We start from the raw sequence: 18,005 nt of genomic DNA, 5'->3' as shown, positions 1-18,005 counted from the left end.
GATAAAGACGATGTGCTAATGTAGCATTACTCAACTATAAAAAAGTATGCAATTTTGCCATTTGCACAACATGGATAGACTTGGAAAGCATTTTTCTAAGTGAAACAAGTCAGACAGAGAAAGACAAATACTGTATGATATCACATATATAGAACCTAGGAAAACAAACTCATGAATGTAACAAAGAAATAGACTCATAGAGAACAAACTGGTGGTTAGCAGTGTAGGGAAGGATGGGGGAGGGGCAATAAAGAGGTGGGGAATGAAGAGGTACAAACTACTGTGTATAAAATGAATAAGAAACAGGAACATATTGTACAACACAGAGGAATATTGCCAATATTTTATGGTAACTATAAATGGAGTACAACCTTTAAAAATTGTGAACCTACCTCTCTGTTGTCCACCTGAAACATGTAAGTCAACATACTTAAATAATAATAAAAAAGAATGCACACGTGCACATACGTACACACACACACACACCCACCCACAAGTATCTTCAAGAAAAAAAACAAAACAAAACTGATCACGTTGTTCCTTTAGCTAAAGGGTCCATATGTCTTCTCATTGCTTTTAGAAAATATCCAGACCCCTTGCAATGTCCTAAAGACTGCATGATCTGATGCCAGAGAAAACCATTCTCTCACCTAATGTGTCACTCCCCACAGTGGCTTGTCCTGACCTGCTGTCTCAGCCCTGCCCTCTCCCCTAGCCTCTCTGCTAACCCAGCCATTCTTCATCATGCTATCCTGCTTTTTCCTTCATAGCAGCTTTCCAAAATCATCTTGTTCATTAACTTGAGGGCACAGACAATGTCCATTTTTAAGCCAACACCTTGAATAATAATACCTTCTTGAAAAGGAGCTTCTCATTTCTGTGAAAGATAATTACAATATTTGGAGACTTAATTGAGAATAAGTTCTCAATTACACATTTTTAAATTAAATCAATTAACATACATAAAAATATGAATCTCTCCCAATTATATTTATATTTTTGACTTTCGTTAAATATACATAAAAAACGTAAGGACATAGTGTCATATTGCCAAATGAGTGAAAAGGACTAATTTGCCTTGAGGTTTTGGTCACATTTCAGTATTCAAATAATTACTATCATGCAATTTCTGTCATTCGCAGCTTCTGAATGAAGAAACAAACTATTCTCCATCTTAATTACGTCTTTCTCTTCTCAGAAGCAGTTTAAAGTTTTGCAGTTTTTAGACATAGATTGGTCTATGAAAAATTTTTAACTCACAGTGATTATTTGTACTTAGCTACCATGGCTCAGATGCTGGTAAAGAATCTGCCTGAAATATAGGAGACCAGGGTTTGATCCCTGGATCAGGAAGATCCCCTGGAGAAGGGAATGGCTACCCACTCCAGTATTCTTGCCTGGAGAATCCCATGGACAGAGGAGCCTGGCGGGCTACAGTCCATGGGATTGTAAAGAGTCGGACCCGACTCAGCGACTAACACTTTCACTTTTCTTTGTGCTTCAGAAACAGCTCCCTTATGAAATGACAGCATTACACTGACTGGAACCGGCGGCTGCCTCTCAACCCCCTGCTAGTGATGACTCAATTTACTCCTGCACCGAACAGTCCCTTAATGATACTAGTGGCTTCAATTTTATAACAATATGGAATTTATAATGTACCTTGATACAGGGCAAAAAGTATGTACACTGAGATATTAACACATGATGGCATAATGTCAAATTTTATATTTTGTTGGAATTTGATTTCTTGAACTCAAAACATAGTGAACTGTTATTTTTATTTTCTCAGCTAGAAAGAGCCCATACCACCTATCTGGTGGCCAGCACCAAAATGTAGAGATTTCTCTTGTCTTAAAGTTAATGGAGGCAGGATTAGGGGGAATGTGCCTGCAAGGGCAACACTGCCAAGGAGTGAGGTATTCAATTTCTTGCTTTCTTCCTTCTTTCTTCTTAGCTATACTGGACACATCCTTCCACAGGAGACAGTTTGTCACATTAGGTTATTAGCTACATGAGAATTAGCTCTCAAGTCCAACTTAATAAATGAGCTCTTAGATTTCAGAACACTTGTAAAGACTATTAAGAGTTTCAGGACTACTTAAATAACCAGATGCCAGTGAAATGCATTTTCAATGTTCTCTGTTCTCTTTATCACTTTGAAACTGTCAAAGCTACTGCAATTTTAAAACCTTTACACTAGGCGTTCTTTACTTATAAGAATATGCCATCTCAGCAAGGAGCAAGGGCCTTGATAAATGCAATGAAATTCAATACCTGTTGTCGGAATGAGTGGATAAATGGATGGATGGATGGAGACTGTTGGCCAGCTCACATACACCATTCACTCCAGCTCAGCAGACAGTGAGCATCTAAGGTGAGTCCTCAGGAAATTGAGCTGAAGGGTCTTCTGACTTTTAGACCTGCCCTCTAGGGCGGAGACTGCTGATAACACAGAAGCTCCTTACCACTTGCTGTGAGCTAAATTAGTGGTAGGTATAAGCTCTGGAGCCTTCCCAGGTGGTTCAGTGGTAAAGAATCCACTTGCCAAACAGGTGATGTGGGTTCGGTACCTGGGTCACAAAGATCCCCTGGAGAAGGGCATGACAACCCACCCCAGTATCCTTGCCTGGGAAATCCCATGGACAGAGGAGCCCATGGGGTCACAAAAGAGTCAGACATGACTTAGCGACTAAACAACAACAAAAACAATGTAAGTTGCTCTGAGCAAGCAGAGGGAGAGACTGAAGTTGTGACCTGAATTTGCCAGGTGTAGACAAAGTATATGGAGAGAGCCACTGACGGCAGATGGACCAGCAGGGAGAAAAGTGTGAGTCAGCATGACTGTTGTGCAAATAACAGCTAGTTGGCTGCTGGGATGCTGAGGCAGGTGCAGCAGGAAGAGAGAGCAGGATGGAGACGAGGCTGGACCACAAAGGCCTCCTCAACCACACTGGGGAGCCTGTTCATCATTTAAGGAGCAAGAGGGGAACCAGAGAGAGAGAAAACAGTATGGTGGAAAAATGGAAGACAGATTCAAAATCCAAAGGCCCGGGGTCAAATCACGTGTCTTACTGCACCTATGGATTATAAATGCAGGTCTCCCACCATCACAGAAAGAGTAGGAACTGTCCTTAAACCCCAACATTGATCTATTAGGCAGACAATAGATAAACAAAGAATCATGTGTAAATGAAGCATGCGTATAAAAGGTGACTATAAACTCACCAGAGACCAGTTTTGATGTGTGCATGCAGTAGTCAGGGTCATCAGTAGGTCATTACAGCTCAATCTGTTTTATTAACATTTTGCGAGGCCTACTTTCACTATGTCTCTAATGCAGCTTTTTTTTTTTTTAACTGGAGCATAGTTGCTTTACAATGCTGTGTCAGTCCCGGTTGTACAACAGAGTGAATCAGCTCTGTGTACACATATAACCCTTACCCCTTGAGCCTCCCTCCCATGCAGCCCCCCATCCCACCCATCTCGGTCATCACAGAGCACTGAGCTGAGCTTCCTGTGCTTTACACCAGGTTCCCACCATCTATCTATTTCGCACATGGTACTGGACATATGTCAATGTTGCTCTCTCAATTCATCCCATTCTCTCCTTCCCCTGCTGTGTCTACATGCCTATTCTCATGTCTGCATCTCTATTACTACCCTGTAAAAAGGTTCATTTATATCATTTTTGTAGATTTCACATATACATGTTATTACACGATACCTGTTTTTCTCTTTCTGACTTATTTCACTCTATATGACCATCTCTAGGTCTATCCACGTCTCTACAAATGACCCGGTTGCATTCCTTTTTGTGCCTGAGTAACATTCCATTGTGTACATGTACCACATCTTTGTCCATTCCTCTGTTGATGGGCATTTAGGGTGTTTCCATGTCTTGGCTGTTGTGAGAAGTGTTGCAATGAACATAGGGATCCATGTGTCTTCTTACCAAACTCCAATGTTGGACTTTTCTTGGGGTGGGGGTCTGAGATAAGTCAAATGACATTTGTCTGTTAGAGTCTGTTTGAAATTGAAATTTCCCTATTTTCATAGAGCCATGACTTGACTAATCCTTGAGGACAAAGATACTCTGTTCTACATCACTGAAAAGAGCTTTCCATTTCTGTGAAAGACAATCACAACATTTGGATGCAAAGTGCCACCTCCTCTCTCCTTGACTGTTCCCTCCATTTACCTTTCAGCCTGCTTTTCTATATTCCTTCTCAGGCTTTAAAAAAATTCCCCAACCTCCCTTTCCCATATTATTCCATCTGTTATTAACCTTGACAAAATACCCCATATGATTTCCTGAACCACAATGCTATGTGTATAGAAGCAGCAGGAAGGTAGAGTCTTAAAGGACAACTGTCTCCCACCACAGGTAGATCTCTGTCTCTATGCTACCCTTTCTGGCTTTTGTAAACTTTTCACCTTTTCATAGAGCTTCTAGTTGAAGATCCAATTCTCTGCTGGGTTTCTTGGTTTCTTGCCTCTTAGAGAGAGTTCTTTCAGTATCTAGGAGGACACTGCATGCAGATTTCACATCCAGGGCTACATATTGTTGAGTATGACTCTAAACTCAGCACCTGAATTTGTTTTATTGTCTTTTCCTCAAAACTACAGCTAAAATATATATTAGAAAATACGTGTGATCATAAATTGTCTCAGTGCAGCTCCAGGACCCTCAGTTCAGCCAGATATACATAAATGATCCCCTTTAAAATTTACTTAGACTTTACATATGTTACTGCAGTATAGTATTAAACACATAAACTCAATTTCTCTACTTGCTCACAACCTGTCTAGATATTAAAGCGGATACTATTGTAGACTACTGTATAAAATCAATGTAAATGTGTCACTGAAAATATCTTAACTGTGTCTCAGTTGTGAAGGGTCAACTTTGATATCTATAAAACAAAACACATACTGAGTTCTGCTTCTGAATTCAGGCAGTTAACACTTGTAGCTTGAAAAACCGTGTGGCCAATACAACTTCCTCTCTGAGTGACTTGGGACATAAAGAATTAGCTATTTGTTTTTGTGATCAGGGGCAGTCACTAACTGCACCTGTAATTAACCACCTGTTCACCTAATTACAGAATCACAGATCAGGTATTCTGGAAAGCAATTCACTTTCTACATTTCAGATTAAAGATATAGATTTACATAATAGGAGAACATTTATCCCACTAATGGTTTCTAATAAATTCACACTCCATTTGCATTCAGGAGAGTCACATTTGGGACAAGAATTTAAACTCTATGTTTCCAAGATTTCTCTCAGGTGGTAGCTGTGGAAGCTACAAAAAGTAATGGCTCCACCAGATACATCCATTTTGAAGAATTAAGAGTGGAATAATGCCTGTATTTTTGACACATAAAAATAAGATTTAGAGCTTGAAAAGAAGTACAATTATTCTTTCTTCACCCTAAAAGGCCAGCTTTAAAAAAGAAAAAGAAAATTTGCTCACTTTGGTTGGGCCCTTCCAAATACATACTGTAAACAACTAGCCAAACTGTTCACAGTATCAGAAATATATGAACAAGGGCCTCTAGACAGAGATTAGCTGCATTCATTCAGTCAGCAAACACTTAATGAGTACCTGCTCCATGCCAGGCACCGGATTAAATGTAGCTATAAATATTAATAAGACAGACACAAATTCCTCCCCTAATAGAGCTTGCATGAGGGCAGGAACGAGTAATAAACAAAATAATTAAGGAAAATAATCCAGTATTTGGACAGTAAATGTTAAGAAGAATAGAGAAAGTGAAAGAAGCCGGTGTTGGGGCAGGGATTCACATTTCCCAAGGGTGGCAGAGAACCCCTCCCTGAGAAGGTGATGTGGGAGAAACCGCTAGCGGTAACGAGAGAGCAAATCCTACAGCATCCAGAGGGAAAACCGTCCAGTCAGTGCAAAGGTTGCTCTGGAGGGTTCTGGTATGCAGGGCAGAAGCAAGGAGGCCAGAGAGACGTGGAGAACAAGGGAGAGAGAAGTAGAAAGCCAGGAAGAAGAGGAGACAAGGGAGGGGGTTCGTGGACAGCCCTGAGGGTCACAGCACAGACTAGACTTAATATTTCTGTGAATAGTCTGTGAGATGCTTTGTCAACTTATAGCAGGCCAAAGGAAACTGTAGCTGTAAAGCTTCAGAAATTGAGAAATTGGGGTATCTGAGCTATGAGAAAACCTGAGTCCTTTGTTTTAAGACGATGAAATAAAAACTCAGAGCAGGTGGGATTTACCCACATGCAATCAGTCAAAGGCTAAATTCTAATTAAATCACATATGCTGTCGGAGCGTCTGAGAGACAGGTTCAGGAAGCTGTGTGTCTTAGCTTCAAGGAGGCTCAAGATTTGAAGGTCAGTATCGATGAGTTTAGAATCAGCAACCTACACTGAACAATCAAGGTAACAAAGTATTGAGGGGGGAAGGAATTCTCTAACATTATGCTTTGATCTTGCTTTTGGCAAGTACTTCCTAACTTATTGAAAGTTTTTAATCAGATCATGTTCCACGAGGAAATTTCAAATAGTTAGATTGATCTAAGTTAGATTGATCTATCCCTACATTTTCTCTCCTGGAGTTAACTCAGAGTGGTCTCAAAAACTGTTTACAGGACAAATGACAGAGGTTTGTATGTTCAGAGTGCATCTGTCTTGTCTACAGTTAAGTATGAGTGACATGCGTAGATGTGCAGAGCTTTCTGGGGAGGGCTCTGTGGCCATTTGGCTTAGTTTGTGAGGCTTAAAGCTAATTAAGTTGAGAGCGTGAGTTCCATCCCAGGTGGGGATGTACCTTGGCCCTGTCACAGCTGTAGAATGCATCCCAGACCCTGGCCAGCTGTCTTGAAAATGCATGCCCTTGATCAGAAGGACAGAGTCACACAAGTCAATCACTGCAGATGAAAAAAAGATTGCTCGGAGCACATGCCATGCTGATAGGGGCAAGCAGCATCCTCGTAAAGCTCATGGTGATCAATCTTGAGTTGGAGGAAGCTGGAGACTTTGCTAGCTCATGACAACAAAGGCAGGCGAGCAGCGTGCTGTTTCTTGGTGTGAATGCATTCCCTCCCGTGTGGGGGCCTCTGCTGAGAGTGTCTTTCTCAGTGGGTCTCTCTCTGTGGGGGTAGGTACATGCTCTAATCTGGGATGCGGTCAAGTAAGATTGCATATTTGTTTGTTTTCCTCGATGCTCTCCTTAAAAGTCTGAGTCCAGTTACTATTTTCATGAATTATTCTATTTAATCTTATTTATGAGGCTCTTGAATTCAGAGTATAAAATTAATGATATACTATTACCCATTATATGTTGCTATGAAGCTTAAGAGTATTTCCACTAAGAATCTGAAAGGACAAGGTTTGAAAGAGACCAGATTCTAAAATGGCACATTTAGTGAGTCATCTAGGCTATCGTATAGGAGATGACATGTCATAGAGGCAAGAATATTCATTCTAGTTCTCCTCTGTGCTGTGTGGCTGACTAACTTATGGTAAAAGGGAGGCATTTCATTTCTGTGGGTCTCAGTTAAAAAAAAATTGCTTTAGATGAAGTGATCTTTGTTTCCTTCAAAATGTAAAATATTTTTAGTTTGCTCACTTCATATTGAGAGTAAAGTGAAAATATGTAATTGAAGTCAAGGTATACTAGTTGTTATTAACACAATGGTCATTGGCCCTAGACAATCCTGTGGTCTAGGCTTGTCTCTTAGTTACTAGTTAACTGGGTGAGCTTGTGCAACTTACACAACTTTGAAAACTTGTCTTATCATCTGTAAAACAAGTATACAAACATAAAAATGCAGAAACCATTTTTGGGAGGATTAACTTAGATAACATACTTCAATAATTGAATGGAACATGAAAGTAAACAATGGGAGCTATAATGATCTTTGCTGACATATTTCTACATACAGTTTATGAATATAAATCATTTCATCATTAAGTAAGCTACAAATCAAAACAGTTCTTCACGTAAAGACGACCGTATCAAATAGATGGGTCACAGTTAGTTGAGTTACAGGGAAGAAACACCCACAATAAAATGCCTGGCTGAAAGCAGAATGCCTGAAATTCCCATGTCAGCAGGTACCCGCCACACAGTACAGAAGAACGGGGCAGAGAAGAGCCAGACCTAATATCAGGGGTTGGCCCTGCCATTCTGGGCATTTGACCTGCTGCAGAAACAAGTCTTCGTGGCATGGCTACCGGGCAGAGGGGCAGTGGCCGAGGGGGCGGGCGGCATGGGTGAGTGGAGGAAGCTGGCAGGACACTACTTGGGGAAGCCTGGCTGCCCGTGAAACCAAGCATCTGCTGTGGGGAGAGGCTGAGGTGAAAGAGGCACAGAAAAGGGGTTGAACAGTTCCAACATCATGACGGTCATGCTACTCTGAGCGGCTGAACCTGGTAAGGTACCTGCTTTCATAACCACACAAGACCTGAGGGCACTTGTCTCATGATGAGTCATCTTTCTCAGCACTGCTCAGGTTTCAAATAGAAATTCCTGGACTTGTAAACTCACAAATCAAGATCTGCTTGTTCTGCACAGCGCCATGCACTGGTTAATTTTAAATTAAAGTAATATTTTCCTCTAGAGTCTTCTGATGGGCGTAAGGCAATTTTTCTCTGTGAACATTTTTCCTCTTATAACCTTTGCTTTCCTTAGTCACTTGAATTACAATGCAGACTTCATCACAGAGCTCTCTCTTTCAGTCTTAGTGGCAGCTTTACAAAGGAATATTCTTATTCCTCATTATAATTCATTAACTTAGCATTTTATAAACTTAATGTTAATAAATCTCATTAATTTGTAATTCAAGGAGAAAAAAAATAGCAACCCTCAGTAAAAAAGAATTCATAGTATACTGTAATTCACTTTAACCACCAGAGAGCCAGCCTCTTTTCTCCAAGAAAAGGACTTATGAAACAATCAAGCTGTAGATGAGTGTGTGGAAGTCGGGGGTCATTAAGGCAAACTTTAAATCTCACTCTCACTTGGGCACATTTATGTATGAACACGTGAACACTGGCTGCCACGGAGTAAGTTTTTCAGTAAGCCATGATGATGCCGTGATGGTACCAGGTAAGGACAATTACAGAGCTACACCTGAGCCCCAAACAGCTCAGGAAGTTGGCAGCTGAATACACGCAGACACATGGAGACACATAGAAATCCCTAAAGGAGTTATACACAAAGTGCCCACAGCTAAGGTCTTCCAACTACACCTTTCCTGATGCTGAGACAATGTCGCTGAACAAAGCAGATGTGACAGAGACTGAGAGCTAGCTTCCACAAAGCTGTTGTTTCTTTCTTTCTTTCACCTTCTTGGGGATGTAACCAATTAGGACCCTACTGGGACTTTCAGGACAGACCCCCTTTCCCACCCCCATGTCCTCTGCCAGTCTTCTGTCTGTAGAAAAGCTTTAGTCAAAGAACAAATTGAATCAGAGAAGTGAGACATGCAGAAAGGAGAACAGTCAGATTAAGACAGAATAATAATAGCTTTAGCCATTGAACAAAGTTAAGGACCTTTAGTTTCTCCTCAAGGGCTACAGATATTCTGAGCCATGTCCTTGAGTTGTTTTGCAGATTGTGAAACCCCCAGCAGGTGGGAGAAGTTAACTGAATACTGCCCCCAGACTGTCCAGAAATAGAAGGTTGATGACGTTGACTCCCGATTACCTCACCACCAACCAATCAGAAGAACGTCCAAAAGCTGACCACATGTCTCGCAACCCTTTCCCTCACCTTGTCTTTAAAAACCTTTCCTTGAAAGACTTTGGGGAGTCTGGGCCTTTTAAGCATTAGCTACCTGCACTCCTTGCCTGGTGCCCATAGAAAATGCTGCACTTTCCTTCACCAAGGCCTGGTGTCACTAGACTGGCTTCACTGAGCATGTTGGCAAATGGATCCAACCTTGGTTTGGTAAAAAGAACACAGTACACCATAAATTTCTAGCTTCTTCCTTGTAGCTGGTTATGGTCGTTATTTTGTCATTATCTCTCATACATCATGCTATGATGTTACTTTATATTTATCATTGTTTTCGTTTGTGTACTTTATTTAGGTATGATACAGTTATCACCAATAAAATGTACCTAGAAGTGGTGGGCAGAGAAGGCAATGGCACCCCACTCCAGTACTCTTGCCTGGAAAATCCCATGGACAGAGGAGCCTGGTAGGCTGCAGTCCATGGGATCGCAAAGAGTCGGACACGACTGAGCGACTTCACTTTCACTTTTCACTTTGATGCATTGGATAAGGAAATGGCAACCCACTCCAGTGTTCTTGACTGGAGAATCCCAGGGACGGGGGAGCCTGGTGGGCTGCCATCTCTGGGGTCGCACAGAGTCGGACACGACTGATGTGACTTAGCAGCAGCAGCAGCAGTGGTGGGTACCACTTTCAGGCCTGGGTCATTAAAACCTCCCATGCTTGTTCTTCCTGTTATTCTCTACTGTCTGTTGCATCGAGTGGACCTGATTCCAAAGCAGCTTCTGCAGATATGTTGCTGATGGAAACACATCCTCCCCTGCATTGCTGCATCACTGGCTGGAGGAGGGTCATCCCGCTAGCCTCTTCATCTGTCATCAACACACGAACTTTCAACAGAAGAGGGAAAGGATCGATTGTGTCTGAGCCATGGTAAATCAAGGGATTCTTTCCTATAGCAACTAGCATCCTGAACCTAATATGGAAAATATTAGTATTTGAGAAGCTGTTGTTTTAAGTCTCTGATATTTATTTGTGTGCTTGTTTTAACTTACCATAGCATAAACTGATTCATATAAACTAGACAACTAACCAGAGGAAATATATGTTCATTGATTCACTTTAGCATTTTATGAATTGATGATGTCTTAGCAAAGGATAAAACTACTGCATAGAACTTACTGGGCACAGAATAACATAGTTGAGAGAAAAACAAGTCTGCACAGAGACAAAAGGAAAAGAATTCACACATCTGTGAACGTTGACATGAGTCCACACATGACACACAGAATACAAGAATTATGAGGGATCATGGTGCTCAGTAGCTCAGTTTTGTCTGGTGCTTTGCTACCCTGTAGACTGACTATAACCCACCAGGCTCCTCTGTGCAGGGGATTTTACAAGCGAGAATATTGGAGTCAGCTGCCATTTCCTGCTCCTAGGGATCCTCCTGACCCAGGGAACGAACCCAGGTCTCTTGTGTCTCCTACATTGGCAGGCAGATTCTTTACCACTGGTCCACTGGGAAGCCCATAAGGGATTATATGGGTAATCAATTTTAATTTCACATTGGAGATGCAAAAAGACCTTACAAAAAAGAAATGTTACTGCATATATGGTGTAGAGAGAGAAAAAATATCTTTTACTGGAAAATATATTCTTTTAATTTATTATTTTGTGGAAGGGTAATCACAATGGTGTGATCACTCATCTAGAGCCAGACATCCTAGAATGCAAAGTCAAGTGGGCCTTAGGAATCATCACTACGAACAAAGTTAATGGAGATGATGGAGTTCCAGTTGAGCTATTTCAAATCCTAAAAGATGATGCTGTGAAAGTGCTGCACTCAATATGCCAGGAAATTTAGAAAACTCAGCAGTGGCCACAGGACTGGAAAAGGTCAGTTTTCATTCCAATCCCAAAGAAAGGCAATGCCAAAGAATGCTCAAACTACTGCACAATTGCACTCATCTCATGTGCTAGTAAAGTAATGCACAAAATTCTCCAAGACAGACTTTCAGCAATACTGTGAATTTCCAGATGTTCAAGCTGATTTTAGAAAAGGCAGAGGAACCAGAGATCAAATTGCCAGCATATGCTGGATCATCAAAAAAGCAAGAGATTTCCAGAAAAACATCTATTTCTGCTTTATTGACTATGCCAAAGCCTTTACTGTGTGGATCACAATAAACTGTGGAAAATTCATCAAGATATGGGAATACCAGACCACCTGACCTGCCTCTTGAGAAACCTGTACGCAGGTCAGGAAGCAACAGTTAGAACTGGACATGGAACAACAGACTGGTTCCAAATAGGGAAAGGAGTATGTCAAGGCTGTAGACTGTCACCCTGCTTATTTAACTTATATGCAGAGTACATCATGAGAAATGCTGGGCTGGATGAAGCACAAACTGGAATCAAGATTGCCCAGAGAAATATCAATAACCTCAGATATGCAGATGACACCACCCTTATTGCAGAAAGTGAAGAACTAAAGAGCCTCTTGATGAAAGTGAAAGAGGAGAGTGAAAAAGTTGGCTTAAAGCTCAACATTCAGAAAACTAAGATCATGACATCCAGTCCCATCACTTCGTGGCAAATAGATGAGGAAACAGTGGAAACAGTGGCTGACTATTTTTTTTTTTTTTGGCTCCAAAATCACTGCAGATGGCGATTGCAGCCATGAAATTAAAAGATGCTTACTCCTTGGAAGGAAAGTTATGACCAACCTAGATAGCATATTAAGAAAGCAGAGACATCACTTTGCCAACAAAGGTCTGTCTGGCCAAGACTATGGTTTTTCCAGTGATCATGTATGGATGTGAGAGTTGGACTGTGAAGAAAGCTGAGCGCCTAAGAATTGATGCTTTTGAACTGTGGTATTGGAGAAGACTCTTGAGAGTCCCTTGAACTGCAAGGAGATCCAACCAGTCCATCCTAAAGGAAATCAGTCCTGGGTGTTCATTGGAAGGACTGATGTTGAAGCTGAAACTCCAATACTTTGGCCACCTGATATGAAGAGCTGACTCATTTGAAAAGACCCTGATGCTGGGAAGGATTGGGGGCAGGAGGAGAAGGGGACGACAAAGGATGAGATGGTCGGATGGCATCACCGACTCAATGGACATGGGTTTGGGTGGACTCTGGGAGTTGGTGATGGACGGGGAGGCCTGTCGTGCTGAGTTGGACACACAAAGAGTCAGGCATGACTGAATGACTGAACTGAATTGAATTACTTTACAGAATTTTGTTTTTTTTGTCAAACCTCAACACGAATCAGCCATAGGTATACATATATCCCTCCCTTTTGAACCTCCCTCCCACCTCCCTCCCACCCCACCCGTCTAGGTTGATACAGAGCCCCTGTTTGAGTTTCCTGAGCCAAACAGCAAATTCCTGTTGGCCATCTATTTTACATAAGGTAATGAAAATTTCCATGTTACTCTTTCTCACCCTCTCCTCCCCTCTCCTTATGTTCATATGTCTATTCTCTATGTCTGTTTCTCCATTGCTGCCCTGTAAATAAATTCTTCAGTGCCACTTTTCTAGATTCCATATATATGTGTAGAATATATTTTTTTTAAAATAGAAGAAAACTAACAGTGAGGAATTGAAATCTGTTCTGTGAGGAACTGGAATCACTGGCCCTATAGAAGATATTATCTATTCATATTAGATAGTATGTTTATTATACAACCATAAAACACCACAAACAGTTGGGTATTATTCAAAGTAGAAAGATAAATAATTTCCTCTAGGTTTACATAAAAACAAAATAGGCTGTTACTTGAAGTTCTAAATGTAGTTCTAAATCTAAAGGTTCTAAATGTAGTCTGGGTATTAAAATAAATAAAGGCAATTCAAAGAGGAACCAAAATAATCAAACAAAAAAGTTAAAGACTGAAGAATTCTTCATTATGAAGACAGAAAAGGATAGTAGGTAGGGTATAACTGAAAGGAATACAATTATGAAGGGAATTTTTAAAAGAAAATAGATGTGCTTATGGAATTCCAAATTTATTTACCTACAGAAGTCTACAGAAAGTTTAATATTAAATATTAAATAAAAGAAGGCGATTACTTTCAAAAGAGTAGGATGCATATCCTGTAGTGAAAAGCATTGTAAGTATTTCCTGTGGACAGGCCACTACATAAAAAAGGACTTATTTGCAATTGTAAGTGATACATTCATAGAGAACACTAGATGTTAGATACATATTCCCAATTTGGGGGGAACTATAGATATATAATCCAGTCCATGGGGTCACAAAGAGTCAGACACGACTTAGCAACTGAACAACAACTGTGGCTTATAACTCTTTCCCCCCCAAAATTATTTTATGATGACTGTTACTTGTAGAATATGGGAATGGGGGAAAATACTATTCTTTATTCATGATGATGTTTCTCATGTTCTGCAGTAAGTCTCCCTCATACGAACCTTCAATTGTGAACTTCCAAAAACGTGCACATCCGCTTGTAAGTCAGCTTTGTCCTGTACTGCTGTACTTAGGTTTAGTTGCTAAGTCATGTCCCACTCTTGCGACCCCATGGACCGAGGTAGCCCACCAAGCTCTTCTGTCCATGGGATTTTTCAGGCAAGAATGCTCGACTGGATTGCTGCTTCCTTTCTCCAGGGGATATTCCCATCCTGCAGTGCAGGCAAATTCTTTACCAACAGAGCTATAGATGTGCTGAACTGTAAGTTTAAAATGTTTCTTTGTTTTCTGTGTTTGTTTTTTAATATATTATTTGTGTGAAAAGTATCATAAATCTATTATAACATGGTACTATATAGCTGATTGTTTTAGTTGGGTACCTAGGCTAACTTTGTTGGACTTATGAACAAATTGGTTACAAATGAACTTGTTCATACATAGGGCGCTTACTGTCATTTTTTTATAGCGACAGTAGTTTACCTCATGTTTACAATAATGCAGATATACTTCTATACTCATTTATACACTTGTATACAGACGCACATGCACACACATGGATACAACACACAAACATTTAAATAGATATAATGCTTGTGTGTGCTCGGTTATGTCTGATTCTTTGCAACCCCTCCAGGCTCCTCTGTCCATGGGAGTCCCCGGGCAAGAATACTGCAGTGGGTTGCCATTTCCTTCCCCAGGGATCTTCCCAACTCAGGGATCAAACCTGTGTCTCTGGCTTGGCAGGGGGATTCTTCACCACAGAGCCACCAGGGAAGCGTCTATATGTGCATACATACACATATACATATACTGTGCTAACTAAGGGCATGTTTCTGAGATTGTTTCTTTTCATTAGAGAATATGCTAGGAAAGGCATATCACACTTATTATTCAATCTTGCTCCCTGTGATTTTCTCCCCTTTTCAGTGAAGACTCAGTCAAAGTCATGTCTTGGTATATTCCCTTGTATTTCATTCCAATCACACAGGGAATTTCTTGTAGAGGGAACATGTTGTGTTTTACACTTGGTTTATTGCTGCAGACTAACCTGTTATGACGTTACCAAATTCAACAATTGGCATTTTTCCTTCTCTTAATTGTCCCTATCCCTTCTGTTCCTGGTTATTACGGACCTTTTTATCCTGAGGCAGATTTTGATAATCATAAGTCAAAAACTATAAGTTGCTGAATTTTCCAAGTCAGACTTGAAATTGGTCCTTTGGTATCATTTAGACACAAGATATTGCAAATTCCTAGTAATTAAGATGCTTTAACTTGCTAGACTTTTCTGTGCAAGGACACAATTTTTTAATGACATAAAAACATAAATACCATGTAATCTGTACTTACAAAATTTATATGTAGAAATTAATGCTTTCTCCTTGCTTAATATGACAGAACATTTATTTGGTTGAATTAAGAGGATTTTTGGAAAAATAACTACACTTTTGTTGGCATTAAATTAGCCAATAGAGGACATTTTTATGGACCTGATTGAAATCAATGCCAGTAGGTAAAAATCTGAATATGCTTCTTTTAAAAAGGCCTGATATAATGTATCAAATCCTTTCCACATAAAATGTAGCTGTTATTTTTGCTTCTAGTACTTACATATGTTAGGCTATGTCTGGAAGAAACCAGAAGATAAGCCCATAATGGACAAAAAAAAAAAAAAAAAAATCTCTAATTTAGCATAACCAGTTCTGTTACTTATTTGGAATTTACAAAGCTCCTTCCTATTTTGACATCTGTTGATGACCCTTCATTTTGTTAAGAAGTACTTCAAGCCTCCTCTTAAATAAAGTTCTCAATGTGTTGAAATCTGTACCCCTCAGAATACACTGTAAAAAAAAACATGATCTTTCGAGAAAACCAAAAACAACATTGTCAACAGGATTGTTTGTATGCCAAAGGTGCAGTTTACATTTACAAACATACACACTAAAATATATGTAATCCACCTTCTGTAATCCACAGAAGGTAATAAGTCACCTTCTGTGACTAAATGTATTCTATGGAAATGCTACTCTTAAAATTCTTTTGATAACTAGCTTGTATTTCCTTATTGTCCATCTGCTCATGTATGCTCTTAAAATTAATTATTCTCCCATTATATTAGTTACGTATGTAGAGATGCCCCCTCAATAAGAGAACCCACTTTACTATGTTCATTAGGGCAGAAAATGTCCTTTTTCTCAACTTGCATCCTCCTGTCCGCTCTTTTCAAAGTTGTTAATGTTTACTACTCTACTTTAAAAAATGCCATAAGAATCATATGTGGGGCATGACACTGGAAGAGCCATGATAGTTAAAGAGAAGCAAAACAGTCTTGAATTTCAATTGTGTTCTCACAATTCAGCTGGCAAATAAGACTCACAAAGCTATCCGTCAACAATGTAGTGTCTGGTGACCAGAATAAACCACAAGTGCTCTAAAAGATACAGAATTTTATGGTGATGAGGAAAAGTTTTCAAGAGCAAATGGGACTAAGCCTGACCCCTCAATGGAAAGTAGGAGTTGAGTATACAGGGAAGAGTAGAGAACATAAATAGTGACAGTAATATGTGAAGGGAGTAGATGGTCTGTAGGGAGAATGTTTATTTGAAGGATATGCATGAGTTGGAGAGAAGGTGGTGGAGTAGAAGGACTGAGCTCACCTCCTCTCAAGAAACAGGAGCCTGGTGGGCTGCAGTCCATGAAGTAGCAAAGACTTGGACATGACAGAGCAACCAACTTTTTCTTTCCTCTCATGAAAACACCAAAATCACAACTAACTCCTGAAGAACCCTTGACAAAAAAAGACTGGGACCAAAAAAAAAGATATTCTACCAAAAAAGATATTCTACATCGAAAGACAAGGAAGAAGCCACAACAAGACAGTAGAAGAAGCAAATGAAATATAACCAAACTGCACATCCCCTTGGTTGTGCAACCCAGAAGCTGGAAAATAATGACATTACAGAGGTTCCCCCAAAGGAGTTAGAGATCTGTGCTCCAGGTCAGGCTCCCCCAGCTGGGGCTCTGGCGTTGGGAAGAGGAGCCCCTCAGAGTACGTGGCATGGAAGGCCAGTAGGGTTTGATCACAGGACTCCACAGCACTGGAGGAAACAAAAACTCCATCCTTAGAGGACACCCACAAGGTCTTGTGCACATTAAGATCCAGGAAAAAAAAGGCAGTGATTTTATAGAAGCCTGGGCTAGACCTACCTGGTGGTCTTGAAGGGCCTCCTGAGGAGGTGGAGGAGGGGCAGGCAACTGTGGCTCACTGGTGGGGACAAGGACACTAGCGGTGAGGTACTGGGGAGTACTCTTTAGTTTGAGCCCTCCTGGAACCACCTGAGCCACCACCTTGACAACAAGATCTGGCCCAACCCAACAGCCTGAAGGCTCCAAGGCTGTGATGCCTCAGACCAAATAACTAACGGGGAGGAGCCCAGCCCAACCCATCAACAACTCAGGGCTGCGTAAAGTGCTCCTGAGCCCACAGCTACCTCCAAACATACCCCTTTACATAGCCCTGCCCAACTGAGGGACAAGACCCAGTTCTATCCACCAGTGGGAAGGCACCAGTCCCTCCACCAGGAACACTGCACAAGCCTCTAGCCCAGGCTCACTCACTTGAGGGCAGACAGCATAAGCAAGAAGAACCACAGTCCTACAGCCTGCAGAACACAGCTTGCAAACACAGAAGGTTAGACAAAATGAGACGGCAGAGAAATATGTTTCCAAAAAAGGAACAAGATAAAACTCAAGAAGAATAAACCAAGTGAAGTGGAGATAGGCAATCTTCCTGAAAAAATAATTCAAAGTAGTAGTACTGAAGATGATCCAAGATCGCAGAAGAAGA

General features: G+C 40.7%; 1 protein-coding gene across 1 annotated transcript in view; it reads right to left on the bottom strand.

Moving 5' to 3' along the window:
• ADGRB3 (adhesion G protein-coupled receptor B3) overlaps positions 1 to 18,005 on the bottom strand; it is an 840,391-nt gene that overhangs the window by 257,023 nt on the left and 565,363 nt on the right. The window lies entirely within an intron of this gene.

Source organism: Dama dama, chromosome 28 (genome assembly GCF_033118175.1).
Source record: "Dama dama isolate Ldn47 chromosome 28, ASM3311817v1, whole genome shotgun sequence".
Classification (NCBI taxonomy): Eukaryota; Metazoa; Chordata; class Mammalia; order Artiodactyla; family Cervidae; genus Dama; species Dama dama.
This window is presented reverse-complemented; position numbering and strand designations above follow the sequence as displayed.